Consider the following 13,178-nt stretch of genomic DNA (forward strand, 5'->3'; position numbering starts at 1 on the left):
TTGAATAGTTCATACCAACGAAAGGTTCTGTGTTATAGTATCCAAACATTAATTTTACATCACATGGTTTATGACTATATATTTGCCAGCGCAAACATTTACCCATTTTATAATTGATATGAACATTTGAAAGAGAACACGGTATAATATTGGGTGATATAATAAAACTGTTGTCATGATTACCTTTAATAGATAAACACTTTACCAATAAATACGCCGAGCACAAACCTTTACTCGAGATGGCTCAACCTCAACCACAATTTCAGCAAATTTCACCATCGGGCCAGAATCAACAGCAGTATCATAACTCATCACTGAAAGGATCGACAGGACGAGTCATTACCGGAGGTGCCATTATTGTGATAGGGGTTTTCGAAATAATCTGGGCCATTGTTCTCTTAGCGGTACCACTGGATTTTTACTTTTGTAAGAAGGACAATATTGGCTGGGGAATCTGGGGTGGCGTGGTAAGTCTTGCTTGGAACTAAGTGATGTTTTTCTAATTATTTAGTGGTTCATCATCATATTTGAGATCCACGACCTTCTTTCAAAGAAGAGCTAAGGAACGTCTGGTTAATTCTTATGAGCATCAGAGAGAGGGAGGAGAAGGAGAAACTGTTTAACCTTCCAGCAAAAGGGTCTTTCCTTACAGAAGTTGAAAAAGAATGCAAAACGTTCGTTACTGCATCAACTAGTTGCGTTTGTACTGTAACGTCTCCTGCAATGGTTTTCTGATCATTTGTATCTTAAAGCATTATTACCATGACAGATGTTAAATATGATGATGATGATGATGATGATGATGATGATGATGATGATGATGATGATGATGATGATGATGATGATGATGATGATGATGATGATGATGATGATGATGATGATGATGATGATGATGATGATGATGATGATGATGATGATGATGATGATGATGATGATGATGATGATGATGATGATGATGATGACGACGACGACTACTATTATTATTATTATTATTATTATTATTACTGCTATTATTATTATTACTATTATTATAATTATAATGATATTATTATATTATTATTATTATCATTAATAATATTAATTATTATTAATGATAACAAATGAATAATAGTCATATTATTATTATTATCTATATATATATATATATATATATATTATTAGAGAAAACCAGAGAAATAAGATATGACTCATAATTGACAAATAAGGAGTAAGTTTTACAAAATATATTGGAATTTTCGGTCCCCCTGGGACCTTCGTCAGCAATACTTGGCAGTCGAATGAGAAGTACAAAATGTGACACAATGAAAGTATGACGCTAGATAAGAGTAAGTTGCAATGATGGAATTAAAACCAAATAAACCATGACTATACAGGAAGCGGATTAAGGAGCAAAGAACGGATTACATATGCTTGTAGAACTGGTAGTTGTTAAGGGGTCCCAAGTCTTTGTTGAGGCCGGTGATGTGAGACTTAATACGAAAGATCCAATCGATTTCTTTACGTTTACGTTCAGTAGTTGATTTGAAGTTCGAGGCAATTAAAATACATTTTAGGTTTTTTAGAGAATGACCATGAAGATTGAAATGTTCGGACACTGGGAATCCTGCAAAATTATCACGAATAGATTTTTTGTGATTATTAAAACGTAAGCGGAATCGGGAGCCTGTTTCACCTACATAATTGCCCTCTTTGCAAAGTACACAATAGAAAATGTAAATAACATTAATAGAATCACAAGAGAGGGAAGGGGGTCTAAGACTAAAGTCAACATTGGGAATCTTGACCACGGTGCCTGGGGTAATATGGGGGCATATTTGGCATCTAGGTTTACCGCAAGGAAAATTGCCTGCGGAGGTGGAAACTGAGCGGGGGAGTCTGGAGGAAGTGAGAAGAAATTTAAGGTTGGGGGGTTGACGAAATGCTAGCATGGGGGGTACCTTAAACGATTCTCCTACAGACTGATCGTCTTGAAATACAGCAAATTCCTGTTTGATGGAGCGAATGAAAGATTTGATGAGGGGGTTGTAACTGGTAACGAACGGAATGCGTGTGTTGGGACTTTTAGACTTGTATTTTAATAAGTCCTCACGGCTCAACTTGTCGGCCCTGGAAATACCCTGTCTAATTAAGTGAAGGGGGTATCCGACGTTCAAGAAATAACCAGTTAATATGGATACCTGGTGTTTAAAATCACATTTCAATCTTCATGGTCATTCTCTAAAAAACCTAAAATGTATTTTAATTGCCTCGAACTTCAAATCAACTACTGAACGTAAACGTAAAGAAATCGATTGGATCTTTCGTATTAAGTCTCACATCACCGGCCTCAACAAAGACTTGGGACCCCTTAACAACTACCAGTTCTACAAGCATATGTAATCCGTTCTTTGCTCCTTAATCCGCTTCCTGTATAGTCATGGTTTATTTGGTTTTAATTCCATCATTGCAACTTACTCTTATCTAGCGTCATACTTTCATTGTGTCACATTTTGTACTTCTCATTCGACTGCCAAGTATTGCTGACGAAGGTCCCAGGGGGACCGAAAATTCCAATATATTTTGTAAAACTTACTCCTTATTTGTCAATTATGAGTCATATCTTATTTCTCTGGTTTTCTCTAATAATATTTTCTTTTGGAGTAAACGTGGATTTTCGTTATATTATATATATATATATATATATATATATATATATATATATATTATTATTATTATTATTAATATTATTTTTATTATTATTATCATAATTGTTATTATAATGATCTTTTTTTTCATTTTTTATTTGCATCCATCTCTTCTGCAAAATATATTAAGTTGAAAAGAAAGAAAAAATTCGTTTCATGACACCAAAAAGGACATTTCTTTTATCAATAATGCAAAGAATCTCTTAGCAGTTTAATTTCTTTGTGCTTTTTGTTATTGATAAGTATATACATTTCAACACTCAAGAAAAATGAAAGCTTATGCTTAAAAATATCATAACTTGGAACGCTTTTGTTAATTCTGCAAAGGTAAATATAATATTTGGCATAAAACATTGTCAGGCTATACCATTTCATTTTGTTCTCATAATCATAACCAAAACACACGTGTTCGTACTCAACTTCAACTTTTGAATTAAAGACTCCAAGATATATTTTGTTCCAAATATCTCCAACTGCGCTACAGCGCCAGTAAAGGTGGTCTAAAGTTTCAGTAGACTCGCCACAAAAACTGCAACTTGGGGCGTCAATAATGTTAATTTTACTAAGAAAACTATTTGTAGCAATGATAAAATGGATAAACTTGTACTGAAAGCTTCTTAATTTAGTATCTCTAATCTTGCTACAAGAAACAAAAATTTCACTCCAGTTTAAAGTGGTGCCTTTAAAATCATTGTCCCATTTTAAACAACCGCGTGGTTGCTCAATACAACGGCTGTTAAATTTATTATAAGCATATTGACAAATCTTAGTAGTACCATATAATTGCGCTAACATAACCTGCTGACTACATGGTTGCTTCGGCAGCTGTAATGAATATCTGGATGGTACCCACGTACGTGGGATAGAATGTATAATCCCATTCAGCTTTGTAAAGGGGAAGCAATTAAATTTAGCAATAAAAGCAGTATACGATAGAGACCTGCCAGACATGTCACAAAAATCCCGGACATAAAGCACATTTGAATTAAAACACTTCCTGTACCAAACTACTTCATTATTAATCTTGATAAAACTGTTGTTCCAGATAATCTGATCACCGTAATTCGCCACCGGGGTTTCAAAGGTGAGATCGCTCCAAGCACCACAGCAGTTGCAAAGAAACTCGTGTTTAACCTTCTTAAAAATATCATTTCGCTTGAAATTACAGCTAAAAAGAAAATCCTCACCAACGTTTTTCAAAAAATAGTCGAAAAGGACTTTCCAATGGCCAAAATTATGATCTGTATTATTATTATTATGATCATTATTATTATTATAATTATATTTATTTATTTATTATTTTTTCCCCTCTGTTTATTCATCGATTATCATCAATGCAAACATAAATTTTCTATAGTTTTGTAACAATTTCTTCATATTGTTTTGCAGTATATATATATTACATGGAACACCACTTTTCGAGTACATGTGCTAGTTGGGAGACTGATGAGGCTATCAGAACTTCATTGAATAGAATTATGTTGTCATTTTCAATATTATTCTAACGCAAGCAGCCCCTCTCCAACTTTTCGGGATACTATCAATTAAACCCCAGTATAGGGTGAAAGGAAAACGAATAATATGGAATTTGCGCTAGAAACAATCAAACAGGAGAGGTCTTCCGTCATTATCAAACAAATCCCAACATAATATACATTTTTTCAAGAGTAAATTCCTATATATATTAATATCATTGTTAATACGTATGTGGGGATTGCTCCAGATTATTTGATTTCCAAAATTACTATTCGGGTTCATAAAAGAAATTTCACACCACGCACTAACGATTTGGTAAGTGAAAGGATTTGAAATATTAATGATGTCATTCTTTGAGCAATTAGAGTAAAATAAAAGTTCTTTTACTTAAGATCTTAAGTTAATGTCGAAAAAAACTCTCCACAACCCACGTAGGTCGCTATTGTACCGCTTAATCCAGGTGCATTTAAGACTGTTTATAAAACTAGAAATATGAGTTACCTTTAGCCCTCCCTCACTGACAGAATTAATCATGACTGAGCGTTTCACTTTATCAGGATTTCCCGCTCATATAAAATCAAAAATTATACTTTCTATCTCCTCAGTAAAGTGGGAAGGCGGATTTGGAAGAACCTGAAAGAGAAAAACAAGCTGCGACAAATCACATGTTTTAACAACAACATTACGACCGATCGGGCCAAATCCCTACACTTCCAAACACTTAAACACTTTTTAAGACGAGAAAGCTTAGGAACATAATTCAAACGGAAGAGATCATTTCCATTGCCAGTAAAGAAAATGCCTAATAACTTTACGGGCCCAAGAGTGAATCTGATGTTAAATTTCTGAATAAAGGTCGGACAATGGGAGGCAAGCGGACCAAGCGGGAAACGACTCGATTTGGTTAAGTTAATTGTCAATCCGGAAGCTAGTCTCAGTTGATTAAGAATGTTCAATTCCTCCTTTAAAGAGCTTCTTCTCTGATCGAGAAAAAGAGTTGTGTCATCAGCTGTATTGCATGATCCTGACTTCCTTATTATTCATTTTGATCCCTCTTATATAGTGTTTATTTTGAATTTTTAATGCGCAAACTTCCACTGCAAGAATAAGTAATAAGGACTTAGCGGGCATCCTTGCCTTACTCCCCTCTCAAGCGAAAAAGGGCCAGTGGAAAAACCGTTGTTACATACACAAGCAGTAGTACTTTTGTAAAAAAACATTCACCCACTTTTTAAAGCTGGTACCAAAATATCCTTAAACTTTGATTTATTTACAACTTCTCCTGTTTAAAGAATTATATTGAACGGAATAAACACTATGTTCTGTGAAAATGAAAGAAGATATTAGACAAATCGGCAATTTTGCTATGCATTTAATGGGGGGGGGGGGCCTTCACAGCTTAAATAAAGTCCTAAAATTCATTTCAGAAATGATTAGTATCGTCTTATGACATAGAAAATATGACAAACGTTTATCCCATTCTGCTTCCTGCCGATACATTTCGGAGTGAGTTAATTGTGACGGATCAACAATACAACGCTGTTTATATGTGACAGTGGAAAACTATATTACATGATGAGCTTTTAGGTTCAGCGAATCTGACCAAAAATGAAATATGGTTATCATAAGGAAGAATCTTCTTCCAACTTACAAATATATCCCGATATACAGATCTAATTATATATATGTTAGCCTCTGCTTGGTTCGTATTGTAGATTATATCCGAAAGCTACTTGTTCCGAAGCAAGGGTGAGGGACATCGTTTTTGTGAAGTAAACTGATGTAACAAATTCATGATACTATGACACCTGCATAATATAAGCAGTATCCAGTTTGACCACAATTGGGGTTGTGACCCTATACCAAGAATTTCGCAAGGGAAAGGTCTAGTCCATATGGAAGCTGCGTATAATAAATCTGCAGATCGGAATTATTGTCTTCAGTCCTACCTTCTGTCGAGGTAGATATAACTAGGTACCATAAGTTGCAATCTCGTAACAGGTGGGAACTTCGAAAATTGATATCTCATATTCGTTTATTTGAGATCGAGGAACATAACGGTTCAATGTACTGTCGTGTTACATTAACTCTACTTTGTTGCCTACATTGTTGTTCTTACGATTAAGATACGGATCACACCAAATTTCTAAAAAAAAACAGTTATTAGCACAGACCTAGTCACATACATAAAGATACATGTGCATCAAAATGTACAAGTTTACGTCTAAAAATAATGTTTTGTTCTGCGTAGAAAAACCTCTCTAAATGGGAATTGGCTTCAACGGCCTGGCCCCATGGATACCCCGAGTTTAAAAGAAAAATTCTTCTTGCAAATTGTTCTTATTGCTGCAGGTCATTGTTTACATGATTCTGGCCATCATTGCGTCAGTCATTGCTGGTGGCGGCTTCATCAATTCAGCAACTGCGGCAAGGTGCGACGGTTCATTGAAGAACGACGTGAGTATTACCATCGTTTAGATATAGTGTGAACTAAATATGTGAACGAAAATTTGTATCCCATAGCGTTGAGCAATAATTTGTTGCAACTGTTACTAAGACCTGTCATTAACAGCAAACCACATTTTCTCCACGTGACTTCATTTATTATTAACGGAATACTACTACGGTTGTCATTGTTAATTGTTTGCAAAAAGGCCGTTTTAGTTAAAGAACAGACATCACCGCTAAATTAATTTTTCAAATTTTACTATTGAAAGAAATCCGCATGGTAAAAAAAGCATTCTCTTCTTCTTTGTTGTGGCTTGTATACAAATCATTTTTCCACAGAAGTACATTGTTAAAAACAAAACCTTGAATTCAGAGTACATCGGAGGCTAAGAAAACATTCCAAACGTACCATTGATCTGGGGCAAATAAAGAACTTACAATGTAGTAAATGAAATGTAAAGTTCATGTTCTATGATGTCATCATGACGTATTTGTTAACAGTACTTCTACCTGCACCAGTTTAACACTCATTTGGCGTTTAACATCTTATTGGCTGTAACCTTTGCCATCCAATCACTGGCTGCCATCATCGGAGCAATCTTCACCGTTGTTGCAGTTTGTCCTGGAAGTATCAATCAGCCTCAGCAAATGGTAATGTGGTCACTGTTTCCTTAGATTTCTTTTACAATGTTGTCCTAACGTATACATTGCTAAGAACGTTATCGTGATAATTTGACAAACCTTTATTTCCCTGATATCTTAAGAAAAATTTCTACCAAAGTAGAATAACGTTGTGAATTGCAGACGTATTAGTAAGACGTCTGCCAGGGACGGAGCCAGGGGAACAGTGGGAGATATCGCCCCTCCCTTTCAGTACCCTGAAAAATAAAGTTTAACTGAAAACAGGGAATATCATTAAAGCACTCTTTTCAGGTTGAAGTAATCTAAGTGACCTTTCGGGTACGGAAATGGATATAGTCACCCATATAATTTTCTTATACTACACGTGAAGTATTAAATCTATGATTGTAAGCGAAATAAGAACTTACCAAATATTTGCGACTTTTTCTATAAATTTAAGTTTGCAATTGATGTTGAACGTTATATCCATTCAAAATCAAGTAAGTGTAAGAAAGATAAAGTAAGTTATATTCAATTACAACAGGCATTTTCTGAATGCCCAGAGTTGTTCCGTTCTTGAAATTTCATTTAAACATGTTCTATGCAAGAATCGTAAAAGGTGATTATAATTTATAACAATATGTATATGCTATATGTATATTAAAAATATAAAATATGCTGAATAAATGGAGAAAAAAATAATAAAAAAGCTAAGTGACCCTTCTCAATCTTCCCCTGAAATTTCGTGTGCTAGTTATACAATACTAATATATTATTATTTATTTCGTGCAACGTGGGAGGCATTTTGAGCAAAACTTTTCTTTGTAAATGATGGCGCTACGTTAGGTGTAATAATGCTCCTTTTGTGACAAGTGCCCTTTTCAAATTCTACTCCACCATTTCAAATGTTTGTCTACGTCTCAGCGTCTCACCAACGTGAATGTCTTCAATATTAACATATATTTATTTAGTTTAGCTACAAATATATATTACTGTTATAATTGATGGTGGTATAACAATTGTCATTATTGTATTAAGTCTTACAGATCTACATTATTTCAACACTTATTCACTGAATGTGAACAAACTGCCTTCTTTATGTAAATGACGACGATAACACAAGTTAATGTTTATATAATTAGTTTACGTCGCTTAAAACTACCCACATTTTAAAAATAAAAGTCGATATACTCAAGTAATTATAGTGGTCGAATATATCTGTTACTTGTAACAATCTAATTCTTTAATCGGTTTTTATCTAGACATAAAATGTCAACTTAGGAAATTCATTCTGGGATATATTCGTTATTTCGTAACTACTAATTAACCGATTGCAATGGATACCCAATACCTGCTTAAGTTTTAAACTGAACACCACATAGCTTGGATAGCAATTGCTATCATGTTTTAAGGTGCAATAAATATGTCATTATTTTTTTTAAGGTCCAGTTTATATACTATTTGCACTAAAACAACGAAGTTCCAAATATATTTATATAATATAGTTATCAATCTGCAATATGACATGATGTTAGAATTCCTTCACAAGTACGCGAAACGTCTTTAGTACATGATTTAATACTATAGTAATATAGTGATACAATATGATATGACATAATATGATTAATGATATGATATGATGTTCATGTATAAGTTTACTCCGTCTGATATCTGATACCCATCAATTCTAAATTTCTAGATTACATACCAACCCACCCAGGTGCCATATCAGCCACTCAATTCCCAGGCCCCGTACCCTGCAGTGATCACAACCGATGGTCAGGAAACACCATATACTTCAAACATCCAAGGTGTACCACCATCTTACAACTATGAAGCGAACAATCAACAGGTCGTTTATGCGAATTAAGACAACATATTTTGGCATCTTTTCGCTTATACTCTGCGATAATTCCTAATGCGAAAGTTTCAGTAAAAGAGTTTAATCGATTTATTCTGTTTACCGTCTTGGTTGCTGGTTGCTAACATTTGTATTCGTCATCGACGTTGCGCAACAAAGTTCCATGTCTTTCAACAACTGTCAATTTCGAACAATAGAAGTATATCGTTGTTATAATGAACTTACATATAAATAAACAAACGATTCATAATTCTTATTGAACTGGTTTGATTCATTCTTTGCAATTATTGTTCATGATAATGGTAAAACAAAACATAACTAGTTGGACAGGAGGAACTTTGTTAGATCAACGTTTCATAATTTCATTCGCTGGTTCGTGGTATCAAATGTTATTTTTTTTTAAAGAAGATTTTTTACAACACTTATACATTGCTTGCTTAGAAATTATCTTATGTTAAAATGTGATTGGCTGTATGGAGCGATTTGCTAATTAATATTATTTGAAATGATGTGCTTTATTCAACGAACATGTTCATAACATCCCACTATATTATTCTTTGCTAAGTTCGGACGTTAGTTTGCTATGAGGTACTGTGACGCTTAAAGCGCAAGAACTGACAGTTTGAGCAGAATGATCGTGTTTTATCATATGAAGGTTTGGAACTATTCATATTGCCGATACGAGTTCTTGAAGCATGATATGAGGTGACAATATAGAACAGTTTTCATTGGCAAACTGTCTCAAATGGCAGATATTCCACCCGAAGTTTCTGCTCAAGTTTGATCATCTTTTGGCTTGCCATAGGCAAAATGATTCGTGAGTCATTGTAATAACAACGCCCGACAGAGTTGAAATGCGACAATAAAGAAGCAGCGTCATCCATAATAGTATAGAAAGAAAAACACAAAAGTTAAATACCTTATGTGGAAGTTTATTGTTGCTGACGAAACAAATAAACCGCCAGTCTCAGTACTTGCATTGTCTAATACAAAGCCATTGCTAACCTATATATTCGAGTAATGTTATGCTCGAAAGATTCCACGCTGCAATCATTTCAGCTAGATGTGTTTATATATTCTCATATCGTGTATTTGTATAACACATACATATACTAACTGAATTGAAATTACGTATACGATGTTTATTTATCTTTTGAACACGCTAGATATCTGAACTGCAAGAGATTGCTTATACAATATTCACGCGTCATCGATGGATGAATAAAATGGTCATTTAAGTTCGAATGAATTGATTAGATTATCTCCTCAATTGAGACAAGACTCTTATTGTTAATGCATTGGTTTGTAAAGAAAGATCTAGCCATTCCTTAAAGGGATCCTCTGGAGTGACATGTTCATTACATTAACAAGTACTTAACATCATTAAAAACACAATTTTTTGATACGTTGTATGTAGAAATTCCAAAGATATGTCCGGTTGCAAGATAGAACATTATAGTAACTGCTGCCAATACAGCACTGTCTTGGTATATGATATAGCCTTACCAAATACTGTTCATTGAATATCGTGATGATTGATTACTAGTCATTTTACTCAATTCACGGCTACATATAACTGATGTGTGTTTGTAAAAAAAAATTCTCTTCCTCTCAACCCATACAGTACATTTACTATGTTTCGGAAAAGCTTAAATTTCGTAGTGGTACATGTTTTATTTTAATATTATTACACTTTGACCAGGATTTACTAGTTAAGTATGGCAGTTATATCCCTTTTCAATCGCATGATATTGTGTTGGCATATTAATGGTTGTACTTTACTTGTCACGACTTCATAATATATCCCAGGTAGAGAGTAAATGGTGTCTAGAATATTTTATTACAAACTGCCCGAATTAGCCCGAAATCGGTAATCTAGTAGTCATGCATGTGTTAAATTGTGACTTAATATGTAAGGAAATTGTTTTAATGTAAACTAATATGAAAGTAAGTTGTGTACAAATTACTTCGATAATTAAGTGAATAAATGACGTTGAATATATGACTTAAATGATTATAAAAATACAATGCTACGGGTAGTCACGGTAGTCGGTCAAGAAAACTCGTCGGTCGAAACCGATATACCCCCGGCAAACAAATGTTGTTTTTACACCTTTAAAGAAAAGTTTGTGTTGTTGTTTAGAGCGGTAATATACATTACGCAATATTTAAGATCACTTAAACATTGCATCGGTCAACCTGGAATCCCGAAACGAATGCGAAAATAACACTTATTGTATGATAGTTTATGTATTTTTGCATCTTCTATCATTCGCACCTCTCTACAGTAACAATTACCAATCAATCCGAAACTGTATAATCACTTACCTAACCAACAATCGACTGCAGCCGTCCCTTTCTATCGATATTCGGAAAATGTTCATCCCGAAATCTCCAATTGACACTATAATTGATAAACTGCCCTGGTAATACTTGTTTAAATCTGGCATGGGATGACTACGTTGCATCCGGCGAAGTTCCATATAACTTGAGCAGTCACTAACATCAGACTTTAATGTAACAATTTGAAACGTAGACGTCTTCTGATTGTGGACATGTTTAGTAAGAGATAATTTGTATGTCTTCCTAACCAGCATTTGTATTCATGTGTGGAAAGAGATTCAAGTGTCGCCGCATTGGTAACGTTGGTCATTTGAAAAACGATCGACTGTGATTCTAACCTGACAGGATTATAAAACTGTTGTCATCATATCAACGTATTATATAATGCTCTCATTTGTTTATCTTCAGTAATAGTTTATAGAACTGCCAACTTTTTGAAAAGGCTATCTACGTAACGTTTTTTTTTTTTGTATTTTGTGGACGATGTAGACGATTGTAATGAAAAGAAATAAATCACTAATAAGACCACAATTCAGTATGATTTGTTATCTTTGATGTTGTTTTCTTGCTTGACCACGGATTTTTGGATAACTTTGTGAATTATGCAATAAACGCCCTACACGTGTCTTCAAGGTCACCACTGGGTGGAGGACTTTATATCAGAATAATGGTGGTGCGATTGCGAAAGCTACTTTTGGAGTTTTTCATTTGAATGTACAATTGAACTTAGATTCCTGAGTGGATAAATGGCTTCTTTATTATAAATGAGTACAAGTATGTCATCACTATAATGCGGTGGTGTCACTAGATTGCATGACCAAAACTAATATGCAGAAACTTCCAAACATCTTCATTACAAATTGAAACTAAATAAGTCATATAGATAATCCTGTCAACATTCGACGCCAACTTAACATGTATATGTATTGTATGTATTTTAGATCCTCCTGCGAGCGGGTTCTCGCGAAGAAAACTCATTGGCTTATCAAAGCCGCAAGCTGACCGAAGTCAATCTCTTACATTCATATTTAACGTCTATGATTATGAATTTTCAATTGTCCACAACTCTGTAACTGGACGACATACATTAATCTTGGAGTGACTCGAACCGGGGACCTTATGATTGAAAGGCACCGGCGTTAACCACTGAGCTAACACCCCTATGTTAGCGTAAATATGCTCATTAGTATTTGTGTTAATAGCACTGTTATAGTTAACTGTTTTGAAAGCTGAATACTTTAGGATGAATTAAACAGGCTCCCCAGTGTAAATGCAAAACAAGATATTCCTTGAGGTATGTTAATACAATGCTTAACTTTCGTTCCATGAAATCACGAGGAAATTGTTGGTCTTTTTGATATCTTTGATCCCTGATTATTCAAATGAAACATTATCAATATGAAGCTGTCCCTGTCCCCTTCCCCGTCCCCGTTACCGTCCCGGTCCCCGTCCCCGTCCCTGTCCCCGTCGGGGAGGGTCATGGCGAAGGTCGGGGCTCACACTCAATCTCCGCCATCATGTGACCTTAAGCTTCTTTTCATTTTTTTCTGTTGCCATTCCGTACTATACTAACAAATAAATTTCCTGTTTGAAGTCATAGGTACCGCCTTTATAATACGATACCAACCAGTAAAATTACAGCAAATTGAGTAATGTTCTATAAATAGACATTACAGGGGAGAATGTGGAATATCAACTTTTGTATTTCACTTAATAAAGTACATAGACTGAGAAACTTTGCTTGA

The 13,178-nt window shown here is 34.6% G+C and overlaps 1 long non-coding RNA gene across 1 annotated transcript; it reads left to right on the forward strand.

Annotated features, from left to right (window-relative positions):
* Positions 1-1,159: 1,159 nt before the first annotated feature.
* Positions 1,160-2,571, forward strand: LOC139970010 (uncharacterized). Its single transcript, XR_011793891.1, has 2 exons — positions 1,160-1,901; positions 1,958-2,571. It is a non-coding gene; the product is annotated as an uncharacterized lncRNA (long non-coding RNA).
* Positions 2,572-13,178: the final 10,607 nt, after the last annotated feature.

This window comes from Apostichopus japonicus, chromosome 7, assembly GCF_037975245.1.
Source record: "Apostichopus japonicus isolate 1M-3 chromosome 7, ASM3797524v1, whole genome shotgun sequence".
NCBI classification, from domain to species: domain Eukaryota; kingdom Metazoa; phylum Echinodermata; class Holothuroidea; order Aspidochirotida; family Stichopodidae; genus Apostichopus; species Apostichopus japonicus.